The 27,558-nt window shown below is 45.1% G+C and overlaps 1 long non-coding RNA gene across 1 annotated transcript; it reads right to left on the reverse strand.

Annotated features, from left to right (window-relative positions):
• Nucleotides 1–11: 11 nt before the first annotated feature.
• On the reverse strand, nt 12–24,879 carry LOC148109217 (uncharacterized). Its single transcript, XR_015726424.1, has 6 exons — nt 24,566–24,879; nt 12,271–12,470; nt 8,967–9,079; nt 3,503–3,596; nt 1,370–1,486; nt 12–589 (listed from the first exon to the last, which is right to left on the reverse strand). It is a non-coding gene; the product is annotated as an uncharacterized LOC148109217 (long non-coding RNA).
• Nucleotides 24,880–27,558: the final 2,679 nt, after the last annotated feature.

A 27,558-nucleotide genomic window follows, 5' to 3' on the forward strand; every position in this document is an offset into this window, starting at 1 on the left:
GGGGAGGGGAATAAACCGAGTCAAAAAGTTTGTGAACTTCCCACCCTGGTGAGAGGAATGTTTGTTCAGGGGAGGCAGTTTGATCTAGCACCAGAGGCCAGTGTGGAAGATAATTGAAATTGTTAAGTCCATTGGTCTCCCCAGAAGGAAAAAAAAAGGGGGGGTCTCCAAGTCAGCAGTATTGTTAGTTTGTTGATTCTTACAGAAGATTCCATCTAACTGAGGGAAGCAGCTGGCCCTTTCTCAGGGCTGTAAGACCCTGAGGAAAAATGAAGAAAAAAAATGAAGAAATCCCTCCATGTCTTTGCTCACCTCTGTCCGTAGCGAGCACTAAACTTTGTCTATCTTTGTTACCCTTCCCTTTTATAAGTTCCTCAAAAGGAGAAGGAGGAGAGGGCGAAAAAGAAGAAAACCCTAGTGGGAGAGAGGGTGAGAGATGCTGGCGATAGGAGAGGAATTCCGGAGCATCTTAAATGAAGGATCTTTCAGGCCCTGCTGGCGGAGCCTACTAAGGAGGAGACAATATGGAACAAGAAGCATAACGATGGTCCCCTTCTCTGACTCAGTGATCCAGCTCCAGGAGTTCATCCTAAGGAAAGAAGACATGCAAAGAGTGTGAGTGGCAATGTGAATAGAAAGATGATCTGTGATAATGCCCGCTGGGACACCTAGATCCCACAATAGATGCTCTGCGACACCCGGGCACGTGAGACAGGAGGTGATCACCCTGGTCCCACTGTCAACATACACCCTGAGTTGCCTCGCTCCTCACTGCACCCTTCACTTCCCCAGGTCCCGGTCACACCTTCTGTCACCCGAATTATTGCAACGGCCTCTCAATGTGTCTTTCTGCTTCCGCCCCGCTCCCCATCCCCTGGTCTACTCTCAACGCCGTAGTCACAGGGATCATTTCAAAAATGAAAATGTGTCGATCCTCCACTCAAAAGCTTCCACGGCCGCCTTCTCATTCAGCAGAAAAGCTGGTGTTTTTCTTGGTCCCATGCCCTGGCTCATCTGGCCCCCATTACTCTCTGACTCCATCGGATAATCTTTCCTCTTGCGCACTCCACTCTGGCCCTAAGGGTTCCTAACTGTTTTTGAACACACCAGGCCTTCTCCTGCCTCAGTGACTTTGAACTTGCCCTTCCCTCTTCTCCCAGATACCCATTTGGCTTGTTCCCTCAGCACCTTCAGATCTGCTCAGATGTCACAGAGGAGACTTTCCTTCTCTGACCATCCCATTTAGAATTGCTAACCTTCCCCACCCCCAGCTCACAACGTTTCCTATTCCCCAGCCTTGTTTTGTTCTCCCCCCCCACCACCACTGCCCCGCCTCGCGCCCTCGCACTTGTCACCTAGACTGACTTACGGATTTGGGTTATCGACTGCGTCCGCCCATAGAAGCTGTGCTCTCCGGGAGCGGGGATCCGTGCACAATGCTCCCGGCTATAGCCTCAGCGTCTTGATCGTGCCTGGCGTGGAGAAGCTGTTTAATAAATATTTGTTGCATGAATGATTATGTCCACAAAGTAATACTTATGAAAACGAGGTTGTGATTTTGAAAGCGGGAAAGTATAAAACTATAAACTGTGACACGCGCAGTGACCACGGCAATGTGGTGTCAGGCCCTCTGGAGGCTGCAGCATTGGAGAGATTTGGATTCGAATCCTGACCCCACCGCTTCTGAGTCATGTGACCTTGGTCAAGTGCGCTTAACCTCTCGGTTTCACCCTCTGCAAAACAGGTATAATAATGCCTCCCTCATGGTGTTGTGAAAATTCCACCACGAAATAATCTCGCGAACACCTGCCACATAGTAGGTGCTCTGGGAACACTGAATCCCTTTCTTCTCCTGAGGAAGCACAGCTAGCCCGTGGATGAGAACTGAGCGGAAGCAAGCACAAGTGGAAATAGTTAAACAGAGTGCTTAAGCATATTTATAAACATTTTCTTTCTGTTTTCGTTTCCTCCCTGTGCCTGGGTCTATGTAAGGAGCGGTAGGTGGGAGCAAGTTTCCTCCAGTTAATCTCCGGGTTCTGGCTTCACCTCTGACACTCACAAGATATGTGACATTAAGTAAGTCCTAACCTCTCTGGGCCTGTTTCCTTATCTATAAGACGAGGCGGTTGAATTTAGTAACTTTTAGTCCTCTCGAGGCTTTAAATTCCATAGTTCAAATAGGCAGGCCATTCCACCTGGCTCTGCGCACTTCAGCCCAGCCTTGCTCAAACGTGAGGGCCAGATGTTTCTAATCTTTGGCATAAAAGACTCTATTTGGCTTTCAGAGGCCAAAAGAAACTGGAAAGTTTAGGAAAAAGGTCTGCGCAGATGAGATTTCCTTCTCTCCGACTCCTAAATGGCCGCGTTCATACTGTTCAAACTTGAGAAAACAAGAAAAGCAAAGCAGGCAAATATATACCTTTGGGTCTGAATCAGCTATGTGAAGCTTTAAGTCATGAAGGAAAGCGTACATGTGGTTTTTGTTTTTTTGTTTTTTGTGTTTTTTGTTTTGTTTTGTTTTGTTTTGTTTTGTTTTGTTTTGTTTTGTTTTGTTTTTAAAACAACAACCAAAAAGGAGACGTCAGCAGTTCTCAATTTGTAACTGTAACCTTGTCCCCAAGAGGCTGTGAGCCAAGGGAGGGGGCTCGGCTGGAGACTCCCTGCTCTGGAAAGCTAGTGGTTTGGTTTTCTTCGGGTTGCCCCCCTGAGGCGGAGGAGAGGAGGATGTTTGGGTTTGCAGGCCGCTGGCCACTGTCAGCAAGTTTGCAGCCCTGGCCTCACTTCCCTGAAGCTAGGGTGGGGTGGGGGGGTCAGCTGCCCTGGCCTCCCTCCAGCGGCCGAACCACAGCGGATTCAAATACCCCATCAGCTGCAAGGCTCTGGCTTTACCCAGCTGAAAACGGATGATCTCATCTGGGAAGGGTCAGTTCAAAAATGACAGAACTGCCCAAAGTCAACAGAGGGAACAACCACAACAGAAACGTTCTCTGCAATATTTCCTTGTAATTACCGGCCCAGCCCACCAGAGCTCTGGCCAGAGTCGCCATCCACTGTAGCTGGGGCCCCCACGCGGCCTTTTCCGAGTGAGCCCCCACCGACCCAAGCAGCGCCTCCGGTGCTCCTGCCGCGCTAGGCCACTTGCTCCGACAGCAGGGAGAGTCCAGACTGCGGCGCGTTTAGCAAATAGTCAATAAGAAGACCCCGTAGAGCTCGTTTATTAGGATCCCTAAGAGATAAGGAACCTCAGCTCAAATGATGTGTCCAGATTCGCAGCGTGTAAGTGCGGGCAGAGCTGGTCTCCTTATTCTTCACCTGGCGCTCTTTCCAGACTCATACACCCAAAATAGCGAGGGTAACTTTAAAGTTCTCTTTCTCCACCTTTTCTTTCCAACCAGATCCTACTTTGTTGACCCTCAAGGCTGTGTAGAGAAGCATAGTTTGAATTTAGACTTGAGGACAATGACTACATCTTACACGATGTGTAAGGGTACCTTGTGCATACCTCAGGGTTCAGGTTACCTAGTTGTCCACCCCCGGGCAGCACTGGGAGGTCAGCAGGGAGCGCAGTGGGTAGAGTAGGGGCTTAGTTTCCACACCTGCAAAATGGGAACGATCATAGCATCTACTTCATCACGTTGTCATGAGGAGCTCATGAGATGATTCGTGTACTGCACAATGAAAAACCCAACACATGTTAGCAGTTGTTAATATCCTAGAGGGCATTTTTCAAAAAAGATTTCATTTATTTATTTGAGAGCAAGAGTGAGCATGGGTGGGGTGGGGGAGGGAGAGGGGGAGGGAGAAGCAGACTCCCCACTGAGCAGGGATCCCAAAGCAGGGCTTGATCCCAGGACCCGTGAGCTGAAGGCAGATGCTTAACAGACTGAGCCACTAAGGCACCCCTATCCTAGAAGGCATTTATTATTCCACTTTACGGATGAGAAAATTGAGGCTCAGAGAAGCTGAGGGACTGTAGTCATACCTTTGGTTAGCAAGAGAGCCAGGATTCAGTGTCCTGCCTCCACATCCATGGCACTTGCCACTCCGCTGTTGATTGTGTGGACAGTCAAAGGTAGTTCTGGGCCATGTGTCAGACGTGTCTGTCCCTAACATCATGGGATGGCATGTTTCCCAGCCTGAGGTGCTGGGAAATGGATGCTTCAGAGGGGACAGAGGCCCCCATTCGCAGCCTTTTTATCAAGCAGTCTTTGCACAAACACCAGCCAAGGAACTGAAGCCCGGATTGATGCATGGCCCAAGCTGGGCTCAGGATCTAGGTCAGGAGCCCTTGAATATTCTCAGCTTTCCTTTCTTTTTGCAATGCTTCCACAATCCTCTAAGAATACTCTGCTCACTCTGATGTGACAGGCCTCTTCACACTTTTTTATGGTATAGTATTTTGGGGTATCCATCTGATTCCCCTATTGGAACCATGCTCAAGGGGGTGCCAAAGGTGATATCTACTGAGGTGTGGGAAGACAATATGTGAACACTTGTTTTTATTATTCTTTAAGATACTAAGAAAATTAAGCTTTACCAATATTCAAAAACCAGTACAGTAGAGCTTATATTATTTATAATAAATATGCAGTTGTTGGGTATGTGATTTTTTTTTTTTTTGGCTTGAGTGGCATGATGAAAACAGTTTGGAGCAACTGTTCTAGAAAGTAAGCTTCTACAGAGCAAGAAATATATCTAGTTCTGATTTGTAGCTCACCCTTGTCCTCATTATCTAGCATTAAATGACCATTCCCCAAATAAATGATTGGCACCTACATGAACTTGTCTTTCTTTGTTTCTTCTCCTTTTGTCATCCATCTAATACTATGTCTTATTCAATATTTTCCCAAGACATCAGCAAGTAATAAAGCCAGGTTTGAGAAGTAATACAAATTGCCATGAGAAGATTGGAAAGTGCAAAACTGGTAGTCCCAGAAAAGAGTTAATGGAATATTACTCAGCCATAAAAAAGAATGCAATCTTGCCATTTGCAACAGAATGGATGGAGCTAGAGAGGATAATGCTAAATGAAATAAGTCAGTCAGAGAACGACCAATACCGTATGATTTCATTCATATGTGGAATTTAAGAAACAAAACAAATGAACAAAGGGGAAAAAATAGAGACCAACTGAAAACAGACTCTCTTAACTATAGAGAACAATCGATGGTTAGCAGAGGGAGGTGGGGGGATGGGTGAACTAGGTGAAGGGAATTAAGAGCACACTTATCACAATGAGTACTGATATAGTGAACTGTTGAATCACTATATTGCCCCTAAAACTAAAATAACACTGTATGTTAACTCTACCGGAATTAAAATTAAAGAAGAATTAAAGGAGGTTAGAAAGGCGTGCAGAAGGCAAGAGTAAAACTTCACGGCAGAGCTCATAGGCAGCAAGTCAAGCATGGAGCACCAGCCCTGCTGTCTGAGAAATCGAGTGTGATCTGAACATCTGAGTGTTTACAAAGAGAACACTGCCCTCCCTCTTCCTCTTAAAGTTGCAGAAAGCAACACAATGCGATGAGCAGGGGTCTTAGAGAAGTACCAGCCACTGCCCTCCCTCTTCCTCTTAAAGTTGCAGAAAGCAACACAATGCGATGAGCACGGGTCTTAGAGAAGTACCAGCTCTATTACTCTCCTGGCTTGGTGATCTTGGGTGAAGCCTCTAACCACCTGCTTTCCCCCCACCCCCAGAACTATTTCAGTTCTTGATCCACAAATGAGGTTGGACTAGATGACTTTGGAGTTCCCGTCATGCTTTGAAGCAGCCCCGAATATAGACGATGTTGGTAGGTTTCTGTGCTGCAGGTTCAAGCAGCGGGGATGGGCATCTGGACTCGGGGTGTCCCGTCCCAGCAGCGTTACCCTTCACGCCCTTGTTCTGCAGCATAACTCGAGAAGGCGTTTCTGGCTTGCTGCTAAACCTGGGGTCTCCAGTCCTCCTGCAGCACCTGTGAACCACCCGATATCCCTTCATAAATGCATCTTCTGCTTAAATTAATTGGAGTTTGTTTTTGTGGCTTGCAACCCAAACCCCTGACCAGTACGTCCATTGTTTTTCTAAAACATACACTTGATTGAAAAAGAGCAAGTAAAAAACAATATTTAAGACAGAAACAACAACATCTCCTTCCCTTTCTTGGCCTTTTACTGTGCCACTTTCCTTCTTGAGAGGTAGTCAAAGTAGCTAGTTTCTTATATATTCCTCCAGAGATAGTCTCTGTGTATGTAAACCTGTCAATGTCTGTAAGAAAAAATACTTTATGGGGCGCCTGGGTGGCTCAGTCAGTGAAGTGTCTGCCTTCGGCTCAGGTCATTATCCCAGGGTCCTGAGATCGAGCCCCGCAATGGGCTCCCTGCTTGCCAGGGAGCCTGCTTCTCCCTTTCTTTTCCTCTCATGCTCTCCCTGGCTATCTCTCTCTCTCTCAAATAAAGAAGTAAAATCTTAAAATAAAATACTTTCTAAAAACCACCATGCAGACCAGTGGGGTCATTCTATGCACACAGTTCGTTATTCTGCTTTTAAACTTAATCTATGTTGGAGACTATTCCATAAATATAAAGGAGTCTCGTTCTTTTGAATGGCTGCTTAGTATTTCACTGAATGAAGATTCCATAATCTATGTAGCCAGTCTTCTGTGAACATTTGCATTGCTTAGGGTTTTTATGACTACCAATAAGGCTGTAATGAATATCCTTGTAAATATGCCTTTGATATGTCTTAATGCCCAGTGCAAGCATACACATAAGACAAATTTCTGGTAGTGAAGTTGCTGGGCCAGAGGGTATAACTTTGAAACTTTGGACAGATAGTATCCAACTGTACTACAAAGAGGCTGCACCAACTTTTAATCCTACTAAAAATGTCTTAGTCTCCCTGTTTTCCATATCCTTACTTCATCAGTGTGTATTATAAGATTTTTATAATGTTGTCATTCTGGTAGGTGAAAAATGGTTTCTCGTTTTAAGATTTTATTTATTTATTTGCCAGAGAGAGAGTGAGAGAGCACAAGCAGGGGGAGCAGCAGAGGGAGAGAGAGAAGCAGGATCCCCACTGAGCAGGGAGCCCAATGCGGGGCTCCATCCCAGGACCCTGGGATTGTGACCTGAGCTGAAGGCAGATGCTTAACCGACTGAGCCACCCAGGCGCTCCTGGTTTCTCATTTAATTTTTTTTTAAGATTGTATTTATTTATTTGAGAGAGAGAGCACACAAGCAGGGGGAGAAGTAGATAGAAAGGGAGAAGCAGACTTTCCCCCTGAGAAGGGAGCCTGATGCAGGGTTTGATCCTAGCACCCTGGGATCATGATCTGAGCCGAAGGCAGACGCTTAACTGACTGAGCCACACAGGCACACCTGGTTTCTTATTTTAATGTTGATTCATTAAACCATGAGTGGGGTAGAGCATTTTCATATACTTAAAAGGTACTTGTAGGGGCGCCTGGGTGGCTCAGTTGTTAAGCGTCTGCCTTTGGCTCAGGTCATGATCCCAGCATCCTGGGACTGAGCCCCGCATCAGGCTCCCTGCTCTGCTGGGAGCCTGCTTCTTCCTCTCCCACTCCCCCTGCTTGTGTTCCCTCTCTTGCTGGCTGTCCCTCTGTCAAATAAATAAATAAAATCTTAAAAAAAAAGGTACTTGTAAATACCTGTGTATTCTATAGATTTCCTTTGTCTATTGTTCTCAATTGGATTTCAATCTGTTCTTAATTCTTTTGTAAGAACTCCAGATTTTAAGAAACTGTACCTTTTTCATATTTGTTGAAAAGATTTTTTCCCAATTTGTTTTTGGTTTTCTGACATTATTTCATGATTTTGTTTTGGGCCTTGCAGAAATTTTTAATTTTCACAGAGTCAAATTTGTCCATATTTTTGCTTGTAGCTTCTGAACGTGCTTAGAATGGCTAAGCTTTGCATGGTCTCAACCCCGAGAATGCTGATTTAGAAGAATAACACTTGAGACTTCCAGGTAAAGAGAACAGATTAGACACACACATTGTGCTCCACTCCCTCCTAGAACGTAACCCAAAGTTAAGTAATATATTCACATGGTTCTAAAACCAAAAAAATGTAAAAAGGCTCAGAGGAAAAAAGTTTCCCTCATCTACATCTCCCATTGGCCTGGGTCCCACTGTCTTCCTGTCCATTGTAAGCTTTTCACTAGTTTGTTACGTGTGTCTCTGGGATTTTTCTTTTCTTTTTTCTTCTTTTTTCTTTTCTTCTTTCTTTTTCTTTCTTTCTTTCTTTCTTTCTTTCTTTCTTTCTTTCTTTCTTTCTTTCTTCTTTCACAGAAAGCAAGAGAGAGAGAGAGCATAAGTAGGGGGAGCATCAGAGGAAGAGGGAGAAGCAGGCTTCTCACTGAGCAGGGAGCCCCATGTGGGCCCAATCCCAGGACCCCAGGACCCCGGGATCATGACCTGAGCAGAAGGCAGATGCATAACCGACTGAGCCACCCAGGTGCCCCAGTCTCCAGAATTACTTCATGCATACATAAGCAAACAAGAATTTAAGTAAATGGATTTTTTTTTAAGGCTAAACCTGCAAGGACAAAGAGAATATGAAAAGGGTAACCGCAGGATAATTTTAAAACCTGGAACGTAGATGAATGTGTGGTAACTGAACCAAGAGACCCAAGTAAGGTGAATTCTAAGCCAGTGGAAGAGAAAGCTAATGTCACTTGCTTTATACTTCAGAATTCTCTACGCACTCAGCAATTTGTGGCACCAGGAACTTTGGTATTTTGTGAATAAAGCTGTGGCTAAAAAGAGTAAGATAAGTTGAAATTTCAAGAAGCAAAGAGGTCCCCCCAACTCTCCCTTTCCCCTTGAGTCTCTCAAGTGGACTGACCCTTCCCCACAGTGCCCAAAAAATGGAGCTTTTTTCATTCTTTGGGACAGTAAGACAGAAGGAGGACCAGGCACAGTTGTGAGAAGGAAATATACTGAAGAAAAAAGGAGATTACTTACAGACCCCCTGCCTTCTTCCTTTACATAGATTGTAACCCCGACAACCAGCCTGGAGATTTTCTGAGAACACTGGAGAGAAATTCTCTAAAGATCATTTGGAAGTGGCATCATCTCTGAGAGAAAAAGAAAGCAAAAAATTATCAGTATCCTCAGAGAGATGAGACAGGATAGTCTATTTTTTAAAAATAGTTTTTTATATTTATATGTATTTCTATATGCCATTTTAAATTTAATTTTATTTGCTTAAATTTTATTTTTTTATTTAAAAAATTTTTTATTTGAATTCAGTTTAGTTAACATGTAGTGTATTATTAGTTTCAGGGATAGAACTTAGTGATTCATCAGTTGCATACAACACCCAATGCTCATTTCATCAAGTGCCCTCCTTAATGCCCATCACCCAGTCACCCCATCCCCCCACCCACTTCCCCTCCAGCAACCCTCAGTTTGTGTTCTAGAGTTGAGTCTCTTATGGTTTGTCTCCCTCTGTTTTTATCTTATTTTCTTTTTCCTTCCCTTCCCCTATGTTCCTCTGTTTTGTTTCTTAAATTCCACATAGGAGTGAACGTATGGTATTTGTCTTTCTCTGACTGACCTATTTCACTTAGCATGATGCTGTCTAGTTCCATCCACATCATTGGAAATGGCATGATTTCCTTCTTTTTGATGGCTGAGTAATATTCCAGTGTGTGTGTGTGTGTGTGTGTGTGTGTATCACATCTTCTTTATCCATAGGATACAAAAATAATGATTTGGAGGGGAACCTGCACACCAATGTTTATAGCAGCAATGTCCACAATAGCCCAAATATGGAAAGACCCCAGATGTCCATTGACAGTTGAATGGATTAAGTGCTATTTTTTAAAAGGAACAGTCAGAGAACAAAAAAAAATCTTAGAAATTTAAATACGATCCCAGAAAAAAAGAACTCACCAGAAGATGTGAAAAGTAGAAAGTACAGCAAAAAGATAAGACATGGGATAGAAGATATAAGAGCAAAAGCAATTTATTTGGGAGATGATCCAGGAAACACCTCTAGGACCGTGAGGAAGTGAAACAAGGAAGCTACTATATCTAGTAAGTTATTGTGAACACCTGGAACTTGATTCCTCGCAGAGACTCTCGGAGACCAGTGTGGAAATCATGGCTCAAAGTTATCCCCACTCAGGGCTGAGTAAGCTGAGGGATTTATTCCACTAACCCTCATTGCTCATTGGTTAAGAGCTACTCCCTGGGAGAAGGGGGTTGATTATCCCTAACTCTTCATGAGCAAACCTTTGCTGTCCAGAAGAAGCCCTCAGACAAAGAGGCATTTGTACTGGAATTTTTTTAAAAGATATTTATTTATTTATTTATTTATTTATTTATTTATTTATTTGGCAGAGAGATTACAGGCAGGGGGAACAGCAGGCAGAGGAAGAGGGAGAAACAGGTTCCCTGCTGAGCAGAGAGCCTGATGTGGGCCTTGATTCCAGGGCCCTGGGATCATGACCTGAGCTGAAGGCAGATGCTCAACCGACTGAGCCACCCAGGCGCCCCTGTATTGGTAATTTAGACTGCATGGATGTGGCAGGTGCCAGGAGAATATGGGCAGGGCACTCATGGTGTGTTACGTCTTCCCTGCTTTCTTTCTTAGGAAGCTACTGGAGGATGCGCTCCACCAAAACAATGGCGTGAATCAAGAAAGAGGAAGAGGTGGAATTCAAGAACCAGAATACTCAACATAAGAGATGAAGGGAATCCCCAGGATGTGGTGAAAGGGTGGAGTGGGGAACTACTAGTTATTAATATAGAACTACTCGATTCTGTCGACTTTGTGCATGTTTAGTTTTGATATAAATTAAAATCAGTAATTTGTCTTTTTTCTTCTGCTGCCTGAGAAAGGGAGGAAGTGAGACAGCGAATGTGGATCCTTCCTAGCTGATGAGAAGCTGAGAAGGTAACGTGAGACTTTTTTGTACCTTGGGTCCGTCAGTCCAGCAGGACCATTGTCTTTCCATCTCCCGTTGAGGCAGGAAGAAGAATTCTGAGCAACTGGGAAATTAAGACTTAAAATATTGAAAAGAGCTGTTGGTGCCAAACTGACCTGAAATCTGGGGCTGCCCTGGAGGGTTCTGACCCAAGGAAGCAATCCAAGGTAAATGCAAAGAAAGGATTCTATCAAATTAAAAACCAAAACCAGGATTACATTAAGGGGACCATGAATTGCACTAAAGTGTTATTGGGATAAATTCTTAATTGTGTCTGGATAGGAATTTCCTGAAATTTTACTTTAAATGCCTATTGCCTTGAAATCCAGAATTTAAAAATATGACTATTTTAATGTATAGTTTTAATTTGAAAAAAACCATGGAAATGCTGTGGGCAGAGTTTTTGACTAACCATATCTCTGACTGAAATTGCACTGTTTTAGGTCTGTGGCCCTATAATATAAGACACCAGAGTCTACCACTTTCTGATCGCAGGCAAGACAGCCGCAGGAATGAGGCCTCCTGAAAGCTGACTTAGTCCTACTTTCTCTTCCTGTCTTGGAGGTCTGTCCAGTGGATCCCTCTCCTCAGCTGAGAAAAATGCTCAAAAATGCCCCCATCTAAAAGAAAAATAAACAAAGCCATTCTCCTTTTAGCTATCACCCGTTTTCTCTTCTTCATCATAGTGCTTCTGAAAAGAATATATGCTAACTTCCTCCTCTTCCTTTACTTCCTCCCCACACGCTGCTTCTTGACCCCGTGCAAGCTAGCTTTCACTCTGACCTCAGTCAGAGGCCTCACAGGACTGTTCAGCTGTCAAATCCTTTGGTCCTGTTTAGACCTCATCCTTCTCTCTGAATCCCCCCTCTGCACCTGGGCCCTGTCCCTCTTCTTTCCTGGTGTTCCCACCTCTCCTACCCTCTCCCTGACTGCCCTCTCCCCTGTGACTGCCTGGGCAGTACAGGCAGCCACAGAGATCTCCTGACCCCCTACAAGATCTGGTATCAGCCGGGTTCTCCAGCAGGAACTCAGGTACCATTGGGTTGCTCTAGGACACCCAGCTCTCATTGTCTTTGGTTGATTCCTTCTACCTGGGATCCTCTTCCCCGCCCCTCCACCTCCACCCTCCCTCTGGCCATTTCCAACTTGACTTTCAGGTCTCAGCCACTGTCATTTCCTCAGAGTGCCCCCGCCTCAGCGTTTCCCTTCCCATCCCCACAAAACTAAATCCATTTCCCCACTCTTCTCTCTCAGAAATCACTTTTTCCTTCAAATTATTTACTTAGTTTCTAATGACAGGCTTCAGGAGTGTATTTCTTTCCTTCAGTATCTACCTTTCTCTCCAGGACATACGTTGTGTGAGGACAGGAGCTGTGTCACTTCTGTTTCCTGCTGCGTCCTTAGCATCAGCGCAGCCCCCAGGAGCCGCAGATGGGGAGTATCTGTGGTTTGCGTGCATGAGGGGCTTTCTTCAGGCCAGGCACCACAGCAAGCCCTTTACACGTATCACCTCGTTTTTATTCTCACGGCGACCCTGTCAATAGGTACTATAATCAGGCCCATTTTCAGCCGAGGAAACTGAAACTTAGAGAGACTGAGTAATAATGCCCGAGATCGTACAGAAACACGAGAGTCAGAGCTGGAATTTGAAAACACATTTCTCTGAGTCTGTGTGGGACTTCTTAATGACCATACCGCAGTGCTTCCTAGCTGACAGATCTTGTACACTCACCTTCCCGAACTTCCCTCACACTCGTTCCCTCTTGTCTGCGTCTCTGCAGCTCTCCCAGGCAGGATGAGGGTATGGGCGGGGAGCTGGGCCTGGAGGTCCTGGGAGGTCCTGGCAGCTTTCCTTTTCTAACACCTGTTTCTGGGAAGTACTTAGAAAACCCGTGAGGTAGGCAAACCATGATGATGGTCCATGTTCTCACAGCTCTCCTGCCCTTTCTATATGTTCTTTCCATTTCCTGCCTTCCCCCCGTGGCTTTGGGTTGCTCCCCAAGGTGATGCCCCACCCAGGCCTTCCACCCTGCCCACATATGCCCTGGGCAACTTCCAGTCCCCTTCCGTGACAAAAATGCACCTGTCCCAGAAAATGATCACAATAGAATGGTGAGTGGAAAAAAAATAGAGATGAAATATTGTGTAAATAGTTGTTATGGGTTGAATTGTGTTCTCCCCACCCCAACTGATATGTTGGAGTCCTAACCCCCAGTTCCCTGGAACACCAACTTATTTAGAAATTGCGTCATTGTAATTGTAATTATTCAAGTGAAGATGTGGTCATGGTGGAGTAGGGTGGGTCCCTAACCCAATACAACTGTTGTCCTTATAAAAATACTGTCATGTGGAGAGCCAGGCAGACAGAAGAGCAGGTGAAGGTGAAGGCAGAGAAGAAGCCAAGGAACAGGAAAGATGGCCAGAAACCCCCCGCCCCCGACGCTAGGGGAGGAGCCTGGAACACAGTCTCCCTCACAGCCCTGGGGAGAACCAATCCAGCAGACGTCTTGGTCTCAGACTTCTAGCCTCCAGAACTGGAGAGAATTGAGTTCTGTTGTTTAAGCCACTCAGTTTGTGGTACATTATTGTGTTGTGGTGCCCTAGCAAACTAATAAAAGTAGTATCATCCCAATTTTGAAAAACAAAACAAACCCCATATATGTCATGGATTATTCTCTCTCTCTCTCTCTTTCACACACACACACACACACACACACACACACACACACACAGAGTGAAAGGAAGTATATAAAGAAGTGAACAGGGATGCCTGGGTGGCTCAGATGGTTGGGCATCTGCCTTTGGCTCAGGTCATAATCTCCAGGTCTGGGGGTCAAGTCTCACATCTGGCTCCCAGCTCAGTGGGGAGCCTGCTTCTCCCTCTGCCTCTCCCCTTGCTTGTGCTCTCTCTGTCACTCAGATAAATAAATCTTAAAAAAGAAAAAAACAGAAGTGAACAGTGGCTCCGAGGGGAGGGTGGGTGATGGGTAATTTTGCTTTGTACTTTTCTCTGCACCTTTGGGTTTTTCGTCAGTTCCCTTACGTCCCTGCAATATTCTATATGAGTACATGCACACATCTCTGGGCTTCAGTTTCCTCATCTGTAATTGGAGAATAGCCATACCAATCGTCCAGCGTTGTCATGAGGCATGAGGTGCCCGATGTGCCTGGCTGCTGGTCAGTTGGTGTGGTTTAAAATGGGGATAGAGAGCAGCTCCAAAGAAGTAAAGCAGGGCATAATAGCTGTGTTCTCCTACCTCTCATTAGGGGATAGCTCCGTTCTCACAAGAAGGCTTCACCCTGGCTGCTAAGCAGGGCATGTGGGCGCCACTTGCCATTGGCCTCTGTGTGAGGCAGGGGTGGATGTGGAGAGTGAGCCGGCGCAGGGGAGCTGGCTGGACACCTGGGGCTCTGTGTGAGGCAGGGGTGGATGCGGAGAGTGAGCTGGCTGGACACCTGGGGTTTGGGAGAGTCTGAGAAGGAAAGCAAGAGAGGTTGGAAGGTGGACTGGGGAAAGATTGGTTACATGAGGACAGCTTAATCTGTTTGGGGTAACATTTCTTAGTTCGGTGTAGGGGGGTCTGATGGGGCAATTGAAAAGGAAAGAAGAAGCATGAGAAAGTAGGAAACACAGCTAGGAAGCCAAACAATTCCCTCCAGTAGGAATAAAGAATGCCCTGCCTCCTCATTTCTTCTCTGAAAATTCTCCGGGAATGGAATGGGTAATGTAACTTACTTATTATAACTTTCCACAGCGCATGGGAAAATGTTCCTTCCCGAGGAGCAGTGCTCCCCAAACACCCCTCTTTCTGGCCATATCTGTGATAAGGTGCTCTTTTCTGGAGACTGTCTAGGCAGGTGCTACCAAAGCATTTAGCCTTGCCTCTGACTTAACAGGGGGGTTGTCTTGAATCTTGAATCCGGCCATTTGTGACTTCAAATTAATCCTTCGTCTCCAAAAATTCTGGGCTGCTTTGCTTCTTTGTGGTCAGCTATGCCTTCTCTATCCCCATTTTAAACCTCAGCACCTTGGGGAAGAGTTGTGTCCCCACAAATGATATTCCTAATCCATTTGTTTATGGGAGGTCATGGATGGCTTTTGGCTCTCCCCTTGCCAAAGTCTACACGTTTCTTTCATTTCATATCTGCTAGTTATGTAGCAACATTTAATATAATATTAAATAGTGAAAAGAAGAGAATGCAAGAATTGCATGTAAATTATGATTCTGGCCATGTAAAAACAAACAAAAAATACACATACACCCATACAAAGAAAATAGCATATGGAAGTAAAAAACCCTGAATAATTAATAAATTAATAATGGTTATGTTACGAGTACCAGGATTTTGGATTTTTTTTCTTATTCTCTATTTCCCTAAACATTTTCATGAAATGGAAAAATACTTTTATAATTAAGAACCAGACTTACAAAGATAAGGTAAGAGGCAAATGAGTATCAAAGTTGGACAAAATAAGTAAAACAAGTCATCTAGTTGTAGATAAGGTTTTCTGGAAGTAAATATACATAGCTCTTAGCCCAACGTGTGTTAACTGATGGAGAAATATGACCACAGAATGCTCATGGAAGACATTTAACCACGTGTCACCCTTGTCTACTCTGGGAATGACCCAAAGGAAGAACAGCATGAGACTTCAAACCTTTTGGGCATTCGAGGGGACCTGGGGAGGGGAGGCTAAGACTCCAGGCACATTAGAGGTTTGGAAGCTGTAGGGAGACTGTAGACTTTACAAAACGTGGGGGTTTCCGGGAAGGGCTTCAAGCATGACATAGTGAGGCTCTGATATTGTTTATTTTTAGAAGTCCTGTTGAGAGGAGTATCTTTCACCTCTCAGCAGATTAACTGTGCTCCTTGGAACCATGGACATCTTTCTGCTGTAGCAGCAGTAGGATCAAAGCACGTGTTTAGAAAGAGAAGTGAAAAACACCAGATGTGAGCAAAACCACAAGGGGAATTTCAGACAGGCAGCATGCACCGGATTACCCAATTTGGAATGTGGCCCAGGTCCCGGGACAGGCAGCCCCTCTAAGGATCAGGCTGGGGAGACAGAGGTTATTGATCCTGATTTAAGCCACATGCCGCTAACTTGACCTGTGACCTTGCTCAAGCCAATGACTTCCTCCAAACCACTTTCACTGTCTGTTAACTGGAAGGAGTGGCTCATTTCCTCTCAGGAATTGCTAATGGAAACCATGCTAAAAACTAGAGGTAAGAATGAGGCATGATCTTGAGGACTGACGGTGAATTACATAGGAGTACATAAATACCACACCATATACACACTTAGATGTGTAGATACAAGTATTTTGTGGGAAGGATACATGTAAAAAAAACCCCAAATAAACATAGGATTAAAGATTGTGTCACATCAATTCACAGACTAAATAATTGGAGGGGTTGTGACAGGATATATATTTTTCCCTCACCCATAGCTCTTTAGGTCTCCTGGGGTCACCCCAGATCTAGACTAAAGCATACTACCTAGTACAGAGTGCTGAATAACTGTTAGTATAGGATAGAGCTGAAGCTTCAAATGCCAGCTTTTCTTTTTTAGGATTTAACTTATTTATTTGAGAGAGAGGGAGAGAGCATGAGATGGGGCAGGGTCGGAGGGAGAAGCAGACTCCCCGCTGAGTGGGGAGCCTGATGCAGACTCGATCCTGGGACTTCACTCTGGGATCATGACCTGAGCTGAAGGCAGCTGCTTAACTGACTGAGCCACACAGGCGCCCACATTCCAGATTTCTTTACCACTTAGTTGTGTGTAGCCTTGGGTAAGTTACTCCATAGTTTTTATCTTGGTTTCCTTACATGTAAAGTGGATATAATACTAATATCTACCTCAAAGACTTGTTGTGAAGACTAAATAAAGTAAAATATCTAAAGAGCTTAGAAGAGTGCTGAGTGGGTCATGTTTGCTCTTATTATGTCTCCAAACCTTCAGAATGGACATAAAAGCTCTCTGCATTTCTTCATTTTGTCTCAGTTTTCTCATCCAAATGTTTCCCGCATTGTTGTTCCATTCAAGAATATTTCCTGTCTGTCCTGTTCATCCGCGTAGTTCACTGCTCCCACTGGGCTTTAAAGCAGCCTTACTCACCCCCCGCAAAAGCCATTAATTCATTCCTATTCCTGCCAGCTTTAAGTCGATCTCTAAGTTGACCCCCCTGCCAGAAACCTATGAAGCATCACTAAGTCCTCTGTTCTGCCCCTCTTGGGCTTTATATAACCAGATGCTCTCTTAAACAGGGGAGGGGCCCCACTAAAGATTAAAAAGCATGTTTCACTCCTCTTTAACAGACATAGTTGTCAGCCATGGCAGTCACAGTGTAGAACAGGGAATCCCCTTGGAATCACTGAGCATGGCCATCTTCAGGAGTCATGGGTATAGTGAACCCCTCGACCCTTTGGTGAGTTGTCCCTGGAGAGGAAGAGGAATGCGGTACTGGGTCCAGGAAGGCAGAAGCTGGAATTCATCTTAGTGCTCATATACTCGGGAAGTGGCTGCATATGAGAACAGGGAAAAAGAAAAAATAACCTGACTAGTGAGGGTTATGCTATTTTGGGTCATTGGAAGATGATGGGGCAACTGCTGAGCAGAGTGTTGTGTGGGGGAGTCACCTTTGCTAAAGTGCAAATGCGAATGGACTCTACTTTGGCATGCAGGACCCAGCCACCATAGCCCCTCCCTGGACAACTCTGTCACAGCTCTAGCGTCATTCCTTCCCGCGAGTGTCCTTGCCTCTGGTCACTACCAAGTTTGATTATGTGGTCGCTGTTATTGTTCTTATTACTCTCAACTTCAGATCACTTAGCCTTTTTTTCATCCTTCCACCATATCATTCTCTAGGGTGTTTTTACTACATGATCATAGGGGTCCCTAAAGCTGATTCGATTCCAGAGAAATGTTTGAGCCCCTACTCCACAAGCCTAAATCCTAGGGAACACAAAGATGAGTATAACACGGTTACTGGTCTCAAGGAGCTGATATCATATGATTTAGGTGGCTTCGCTAACTAACATTTAATCCAGTGATGGCCTGGATTCCCCTAATTATCTTCCCTATTGGCCCATTCATTTATTTAACACATACTTATCGAGCACCAACAATGCACTAGGCACTGGGCTAGACTTAGGATGCAACAACAAATAAAATAAACATCATCCTTATCTTTAAAGAGCATAAGTACAATGTAAAAGGACCAGGCTTGATGATATACGTGTCTCACTACAAAAAGAAAAGGTAAGACATCGTGTTCCTGTCTCTCCTCCCGTAGAGTGGGGTGCACACCACCGTACCCCCCTCTCCCAGCTGTTATACAGTGAGCTTGCAGTTGAAGCCTGTTAGGTTCTCATTTGAGTTGGACTTCAGGGGCACCTCAGTGGAACAGGAGGCGGAAGGACCAATCTTCACTACAATAATGAGTAGCTGGTTATTCCGTGCCCTGGGCTCCTTCCTCACCAATATTCTCATCGTCTCTCTTCTCATCAAGCAAGTACCTCTCATACTACTTCCTGAGTCTAGGTGGGTTAGAATCTTTCAAATATATAAAGTGAAATATCTTTGCTCTGTTGATGAACAGTCTTCAGTAACTGAAGGTAAAGTCAGTTATGCAAACATTAAGTTTCTAAGGAAGGATAAGTGAAGGGCCTCCAAGGAAATGTTTTTCTTATTGGAAGAGGCATGTAAGATGAAGGCAAGTATCAGATTTCTCCTGATGGCAATAAAACTACTTCTTAGAATGTCAGGAGGGCTAGCTAATGTAACGGTGACCAAATAAGGGATGTAGTGGATCTCCTCAGGGCCTCTGACTCCTCAGAATAAGACCCCATGGAATGACTCACTGTAACAAACTCAGGCAACTATTGATTAACTGTGCTTACAGACGAGCATAATATTAGAATAAAAAGGAGCATTACAGACTGCATTGGATTACTAGTCCAAGCGTAAATAAAGTTCGGAGTCAGATGGTCCTAGGTGCAAATTTCAGCTCAGATTCCTCTTTGCCACCTGAGCCTGGGGCAATTCATTTAGCTTTTAGCTTTCCTGTCCCTTTATTTTCTCAATTGCATAACACAGATAAAAATTCCTATCAAGTAGAGTTTTTTTTTAAAGGACTAAATAAAGTGACATAATTGAAGGCCCTTGGCACAGAGTAGGCACTCTGTAAATGCTCCTTTCTTCTTTTTGTATTACAGATTAAAAACCAAAGGCTGAAACACTGACCCAAGGTGCCTGAGGGCCCAAGACTGACCAGTGTCCTACCTGGACGAAAGCCCCTGGCTTCCTGACTTCTCATCCAGCTGGCTTTCGATTGTTTTCATAGTGGGAGTTGAGCAAAGATCGTTGAAAACACATTTATCTCTGCTTTTCTAAAGCTCAAGGGGGATAAAATTTTTAAAAAGTAGGCAGAGTGGCAGGTGTAAAAAGCAGACTGACTGCTGAGTTTTCATTGCTTGAACGCACGCCCCACATGGTGGAGGGAGCGGCAGGCCATAGCCAGCGTGGGATTAAAGACTGTGCCACATTAATCCACAAAGTAAGTAATCCACATGTCCCCAAGGGAGGGGGGAGTGACAGGGTGTCAGTTTTTTCCTTCACCCACATAACCCTGTGGGTCTCCTTCAGGCCATCCTAGATCTAGACTAGTTTTCAGAAGGTCCTATGTAAACCTTTTCCCTAGGGTTCTGAGCTTGCTAATGTGTGGATTTGGCAAACAAGTGCAAATCAAAGTAGTTATGCATGAAAAATCATTTGTAACCTGCCAATTATGTCAGTGTGGGACAGGCGATCCACGCGCCGGAATGGAAAGGACCTGGGACAGGGATAGGATGCCCGGCTCCTCTGGCACTACCACTCACTACCTAGGGGGACCCAGAAGAAGAAGCTAACTTCTCTAGGCATGTGTGCTGGCACCTGTAAAATACCATCAAGTATTGGTTGCAAATCAATGACCACATTTCATTTTCCTTTATCCTTGTAATAATGCCACGAGGTAACTAGTTAGTACTCTCTCCGTATCAGAGGTGAACAAAGAGAGGCATAGAGGTATTGCGATTTGCCCAGGGACATTCAGCTAGTGAGTGGCAGAATCTGATAGAGTTGGATATTGAACCCAGACTGTGCTCTTAACCTCCAAGACAGGCTGCCTCTATTGGGAATGGGAAAGTGGATAGTAAAGCTCAAAGCACTTTCATGAAGTTTAACCAACTGTTTATTACAGTCATTTACAGGGGACATAATCCCTAGGCGGTGCCTCTATTCAAGTCATTTTCAGCTCATTGACTTTCTTATTCATTGCTTCTCATCTGATCTGAGAGCATCAAACCACAGTTATCCTCTTTCACCTCATTTGTTTTGGTGTCAGGTCCCCTCCCACACTGGCTGCACTGAGGGGAGCCAGAGCCGCTTCTTGCCAAGTGGGGGAGTGTAAGTGTAGGAAGCCACTCTCACACACTCATAAGCATGTACACAAACACCCACACACATAAACACACACACAGGCGTGCACAAGTACCTATTCATGTGCGTTTGTTAGACACATCCACAGTTTTGGACACTGACAGTTTAAGAATCCGTCATTCTGAAGCCAGTGCATACAGCGGGAATAAATAATTTCCCAGAGTTGAGGTTTGGAGTAGAGAAAATGCCGTGATAAAGTGATAGAAAGTGGAGACACATGTACTAAGGAGAATACCAAGACTCAGACTCATTGGCTTCAGCTCCAACCCCGAATTCTGCAATAAGCTTATGAATTTCTCCCAGTGTATTCAGGCTCCTGAAAGACCCTCACTCTTGGTGGGCGGTAAGTCCGACACAATGTCAGTGCCTCTTCATGAACTGATCCTGAGCTTTCACTCAGGGGTCTGTGTATGCGTACCAGGCAGTGGTGGTGGTCAGACTGTAAACTTGGGAGAGTCAGGGTCACTTCTATGGAAGTCTTCCTTCAGCGGTTTGGCATTACATGCACTTAGCAGTTTCGCGATGACACCACTGCATTCTGGCCACTGCATTTGTTTGGTTTGCTCAGGAGACAGATACAAATGAATGTATTTATTTATTTATTACATGTGCACTTATTGAACACCGTGGTGATACTATTTCATTTTTACATTAACCCTTAATGGTTACAGAGCACATTCATGATGGGGATCGCACTCAGACTTCCCAAGAATCCTTTGCAATAAAAATATTACCTACTTCATGGTGTTTGTGAGGATTAAATGCAACCGACTGCAAAAAGCACTTAGTACTGGGGGCTGGCACAGAGAAAACATTATTAAATGTTACGATTAGCATCACTACAGACATGATTAAGTATCACTGGCCCATATTACCAATGAGGAACCACAGCTCAGGGAAGCTAAGTCACTTGCTCAGGATAAGTAGGTAGAGTCAAGTGGTCAAATTCAGTTAAAAATCGAAATCTCCACGCTCTAAGACCATTTTAGGAAATTATCGGTTGAGATTGCGATCATGGAAGGAAGAAAGCAGAGCCTCAAAGAGCTTACACGACAGGTTTTATGGTTGGTGAGTAGGCAGAAGTGTTTAGGGACAAAACACTGCGTAAGGGGGGGGGGGAGGCCCAAGTCACAGACCACAAGCGGCTGTACGATTCATTTTTGCTTCCCCAGATGCTGTGTTCTCTCAGAGCCCTCACATATGCCGTTCTCCTTCCCGCTGTCTTTCCCCTCTTCTCAACCCTTCACCTGAACAATGCTCATGCGTCCAGGCTCAACCCAAACATGGCTTCAAGGAGGCTTTCTTGAGCCTGGTCTGGGTTTGTACCTACTGATACAGGCGCCCACAGCCCCCTGACTTCTTTGAGGAATACTTGTCTAATATCCAGAATGTAAGCAAAGAGAAGTCATCCCCTTTGTCTTTCATGGTGGCGCATGTATCCTCAGGATCTTTGTGGTCTGGCCCGTCTGTTAAATGCAGAGCAGGTGCTGGCCAATATTAAGATGCAGCAGCAGACTAAGAAAAAACGAGAAGACATGAACGTGAACGTAAAATGCTTCTCCATCTTGCCACAGAATCACTCTGAGCGGCGTTCTTGGGAGGAGCCAGGAAATGCAGAGCAGACAAGTGGAAGGAATTAAGAAAGACTCCAACACACACGAAAGGCATGGAGAAGCCAATCAATGTGAAGAGTAACAATCGCAGGGGTTCATGCTAGAGAGGCCAGGGCTGGGCCCAGCCTTCTGCAGACGGAGGAAAGGGGGCTGAGAAGGAGCCCTTTCTCCCAAACTGCCTCACATGCCGCCTTTACAAAGCTCTCAGGAACTTACAGACATAGGGACTCCAGGAATAAGCCCGCGAGGGCCACAGGGAGGGAAGGAGGGTTTCCACCCGGTGGATGTACTTCCGACTCTCCGTGCTGACAGTGAAAAGCGGCGGTGGTGGGACTTTTGGCAGGAAGCGTCCTAATCAGGCTGGGAGGTAGAGCCCGCCGGGTACCCCAGGGCCCCGGCTTCTGTCCTCCGTGGGCACTCTCCGGGCGGTGTTTGGGTGACCTCCCGCGCCTCCTCCTGGGTGAGGGCAGCGCCCAGGGAGGACGCGGGGGCCCAGCGTCAGCAAGGCCCGTGTTGCTTACGTTCCCACCCCGCAGCCCTGGGAAGCCCCGAGTTCCCACACTCAGGGAGGCAGGAAGGTCGCTGCGGACACCTCATCTGTCTGGGTCGCTGACTACCGGCAGATAAGCAGCAGCTGCCGCATCCAGGTTGGGGTCACCGCCCAGACCGCCCGCCCCGGAACCAGGCGGGAGAAGCCCTCCTGCGCGCCCCCCGCACGGGGCCTGCGGGGCCGTGTGGCTCCCACAGAGCTGCTGGCTGAGCTGCTGGACACAGCCACGGACAGACGAGGTCTCACACGTGCCGACGCACAGCACAGCTCTGCCCAGAGCGGCGGCTCCGCTGACGTTGGGGAGCGCGGTCTAGCTCTACGATGCTCTGCTGCGTAGGTTTTCTCACATCTCTCTGACCACCACCCGTGAAGAACGCAGAGCAGGTGTTTTTGTGTCCATTTTGCAGATGAGTCAACAGCCTCAGGATGTTCGACAGACTTGCCCAAGTTCTCACAGCTAGTCAGTGGTAAAGGCCGTTTTCCCACCTCCTGTTCAGTGGGCTTTCTGTTACTCCTCGCAAACACAACAAGCCAGGCAGACAGGTTCCGAGTTTTATCCCTGAAAGAGAGCTCTTCCTTCCAGGTTTAACCTGGCTTTAATCTGTCTTCCACTCAGGCAGGGGTGTAGGGAGAAGCACTTTGGTCTTGGGACTTTTGAATCTTGTTTCCTCTTCCTTGCCAGCCATGTGCCTCGGAGCTGTGTGATTTTGAACTGTGATTTTCCCCTGAATATTCGCTTCCATATGCATAAAGTGGCGATAACGTCATCTAAGTTGCAGAGCTGAGAATAACAGTAAAGACCAGCTGACTGCTTTCTATACCCTAGGCTCAGTTCTAAGCACCTTATGTGCATTGACTTACTGAATTCTCAACGACCCTACGTTATTTCATATATGCTATGTTATTTCATTTTATAGATAAAGACTCAACGGCAGAGAAGTAAAGAAACCGAGCCCAGGTCACACAGCAAACAATCAGCAGAACCAGGATTCCAACCCAGGCTGTAAGACACCAGAGCCAGGTGCCTAATCTCCATGTTAGACCGACTATGCCGATTGTATTTACCATCCACAGTAGGTACTATTGTGAGGAATTAGGGCAGGACTGGCTTGATTTATAAGCAAAACATAGTGCTAATCAACCACCTGAACTAATTAGGTAAATCAAAAGGCCTGTCCACTCAAAAATCTCTTCAGTTTACTCTGCCGTGGTTTCTAACTTCCCACCACTAGAGTCTCCCTTTACGGCAGGAAGACACCTCAGGGATGTCTTGGCAATGTTGGGAGACATTTTTGGTTGTCATAACTGTGGCAGTGCTACTGGCATCGAATGTGTAAGGCGAGGGATGCGGCTGAACACCCTACATGGCACAGGGCGGTCCCTACAACAAAGAATGATCTGTTCTAAAAGGCTCAGCTTTAGAAACTGCTTTACTATTGACTAAAGTAGTCTTGAAGGACCCTGTTAATACACACACTTGTCACATAGAATGGCAAAGTAATGCCCTGTTTAACATCTATTAATCCGTTAACACAGTTCAGTATATGCAATCATTGGTTATTACCTATTGTTATTGTTACTCTTTTTGTTGCCAGGCAAAGCAGATGTGCCCTAGAAATGGTCAGGCTGATTTGGGGCTTGTGGTAGAGTTAGAAAATTGAAGCTGTTTTTCTGTCAAGCAATGTCACCGACCTCCAAATTGCTGACATTTCTTCCAATATGTTGAAGTAGGTCATAAATAAGCTCACAGCCATGCCATTTCCTTTCAGCATGCAACTCTATTAATTCCTGATATCTCTCGGTTCAGTCAGCTCCTGCTTTGACCCCCATCCCCCCCATTATGTAAGTATCAAAATAAAATTTTTTTTTTAGATCTAATTTTCTTGGCCTCTTCTGGAAACTCCTTTCACTACTGACATCTTCAAAATGGCAACAATTTACTTTACCAATCAGAACTTTGACCAAAAGAAGAATCTCGGTACCTTATGCACGAATGAGGTATCTGTGATGCTTGGCGACACATCTAGCTCTGTTACCTTGCTGGAGAACACTGTGCCTCACATCATTATGACTCGCTGATTTCCGTATCATCATACATTTGCTTCAAAGACTCTATGAATAATCCTGAAAGGGGTTATATCAGTTAGTTTATGCTAGGTTATGATGCAGTAACAAATGATCCTAATATCATAACAACAAAAAAGATTTATTTCTTGTTCACATTCCTATACATCATAAATTGACTGCTGCCCTGTTTCATCTTTTTCATTCATGATTTAGGCAAAAGGAGCAGGCCCTATTTGGGACATGGTGGTGTCACAGCAGGGGGGAAAAGAGCAATGGTGGAAACATGTGATGACTTTTACAGCTTCCACTCACAATTGCTTACAACTACTCAGAACCAGCATGTGTCATATATTCTTACATTCTACTGGTCAGTGCAAGTCAACTGCCAAGCCAGATTATCAAAGAGGCAGAAATGTATTTCCCTCCCATAGGCTCCATAGGCAGGGGCAGGAAATATTCTCAACAATTTTATTATTATGTCCCGTTAGCCAATGTATGGTACGTCATTACTTTTTGGTGTAGTGTTCAATGATTCATTAGTTGCGTACAACACCCAGTGCTCATCACAACACGTGCCCTCCTTAATACCAATCACCTGGTTTATTTTTTTTAAAAGATTTTATTTATTTGACAGAGAGAGAGAGCAAGAGAGCACAAGCAGGGGAGCAGCAGAGTTAGAGGGAGAAGCAGGCTCCTTGCTGATCAGGGAGTCTGATGTGGGGCTCAACCCCAGTATCCTGGGATCGTGACCTGAGCTGAAGGCAGATGCTTAGCCGACAGAGCCACCCAGGCACCCTGGAGAGAAGGTTTAGAAGGAGAAAAGCCCAGTTTTTGTTTTGACCCAATGGACATGAAGTGTCGTTGGAACAACCATGTAGAAATCTATAGCAGACAAATGAATATATGGAAATGGCTCCTGAGAGAGTACTGAGCTACAAAGACCGAAGATTGAGCATTATATAAGTATTACTAAATAATAGCTATTATGATTATGTTCATTGAACACTTACTATGTCAGGCACTGTGGAAAGCAATTTACATAAATTTTCTTATTTAATTCTACAGTCCTACGAGCTAGTTGGTGTTTTTTATCCTCTTTATGTAGGTAAGGATATTAAACCTAAAGAAGCTTAAAAAAAACCCCACAAAACTTCACTCAAGTCTCACAGCTAAGAAAAAAGCACCCAGGTGCTTTGTGTTCACAACCAACATTTCAACCAGTTATGCTTAGCTGGAATAATGATGGCAAATGAGAGCATCCAGGCACTATGGAAAGAAAGGGAAGAGAAGGGCAGGGGGTCAAGGGCAGGACCCTGAGAAATATGAATATTTAAGGATCAGAAAGAAGAAGAGCCCTTGAAGAAGGCAGAGAAGGAGCAGGTAGGAGATCAGAAGATTACAAAGCCTCAGAAGCCAAATGTGTAGAGTGACACCAAACAGAGTTTCTAACAGTCAGGGACAGCTGAATACTTGAAGAGCTGGACTGAGAAAGGTCCACTGATGTTGACAGTTAGGCCTAGTCCCTGACAGTACATCTAACCTCACGGAAGTGTCTATTACCAGCTGTATTCCCCACCTGGAATGCCAGGAATGAAAAATGAACCACTGTTGGCCAGTCACAAGCTGACTTTGGAAACACCAACCTGTTGCTGGCTCACTCTTTTTGAACTCCGCCGCCAGAGACTGCCTTGACTTTTTGACCTGTTTGGGTAGTTCTTTGTTTCTGGGTCTCAGTGACCTGAATTTTACACTCTGTACCTGTGTGTACTTGTCTGAGGTTCTGGACGATTCTCTCAGCTTAGAAAACCCAACCTTACAGCACATCCCTACTCTTGGTTACTATCTACTCCCATCTTGATGAAGTGAGGTTGAACACTGTCCCTCAATTCATAAGGCTGTGTCTCCTGGTAATTTTCTGTAATTCGGCTTCCAGAGAGGAAATGAGGATTTGTGGTCTCAGACGGTGGCCACTGTATCTGCTCTGTAGATGTGGCAAATTACTGACAATGGGGCTGCTGGTTTTGAGATCATAGGTTGCTGGTCAGACCTTGCCAAACCTTGCAAAGCCTGTTGTCAGAGCAGACTTATTATTCTAATTTTTTTCTGGTGGGCAGCAAAGCAAGGTTTGTTGAGTAATAAGATCAAAGCTCCTGAAGAGGGAGGGGACCTGACAGGGTTGCCTCCTAGAAGAGACTTTCTGTCTTCAGGTGAGCCTCCCAGTTGTCACACTTTTTAATCCAGCCCCAGCTGTTTATGAAGATATAAGATTTATTTGTGGCCACAAGAGGACACTTATGAAATGAGATTTCTCCTTTCTGCTTGGAAAGCAGGATGCTGGACAACTGTCCAACTGTGGCTGTGAGAAAGTCCCAGTGGTGTCCATAGAGTGGCTCTTGCCCTTGATGTCCATGGAGTAAGCCAACTACAACATTAGAGTGGGTAAGTATCCAAAACTGCCTCACTCTCAGAGACTTGAACTGAATGAACTGCTCTGAGGTGAGGGCACCAGCTAGCATCTTGCTCTTTGTGGTCAGTTGGAGGTTGCGCATGTCCATCACCCTCCCTTGACCACACACCCCCCCAGCAAGAGTTATCAGAGTTATTAAATAAAAATACAGGATACCCAGTTAAATTTGAACTTTAGATAAACGACAAATACATTTTTAGTATAAGTATAGCCACACAACATTTGGTGCATACTTACACTAAGAAATGATTCACTGTTTATTGGAAGTTCAAATTTAACTAGGTGTCCTGTATTTTACCTGGCAACCGTACGGGCATCATAATATCCATAACCTGAAACACAATAGGAAGTCATAGGCTTGGGATCCAATGGACCTCTACTCCTCCCAAGAGGGCACTGGGGCACTTTGTGAAAAAAGAAAAACAGGAAATAGATCTTTGC

The sequence above is a fragment of the Ursus americanus genome, chromosome 12 (genome assembly GCF_024610735.1).
Source record: "Ursus americanus isolate L20-20 chromosome 12, mUrsAme1.1.p, whole genome shotgun sequence".
Taxonomy (NCBI): domain Eukaryota; kingdom Metazoa; phylum Chordata; class Mammalia; order Carnivora; family Ursidae; genus Ursus; species Ursus americanus.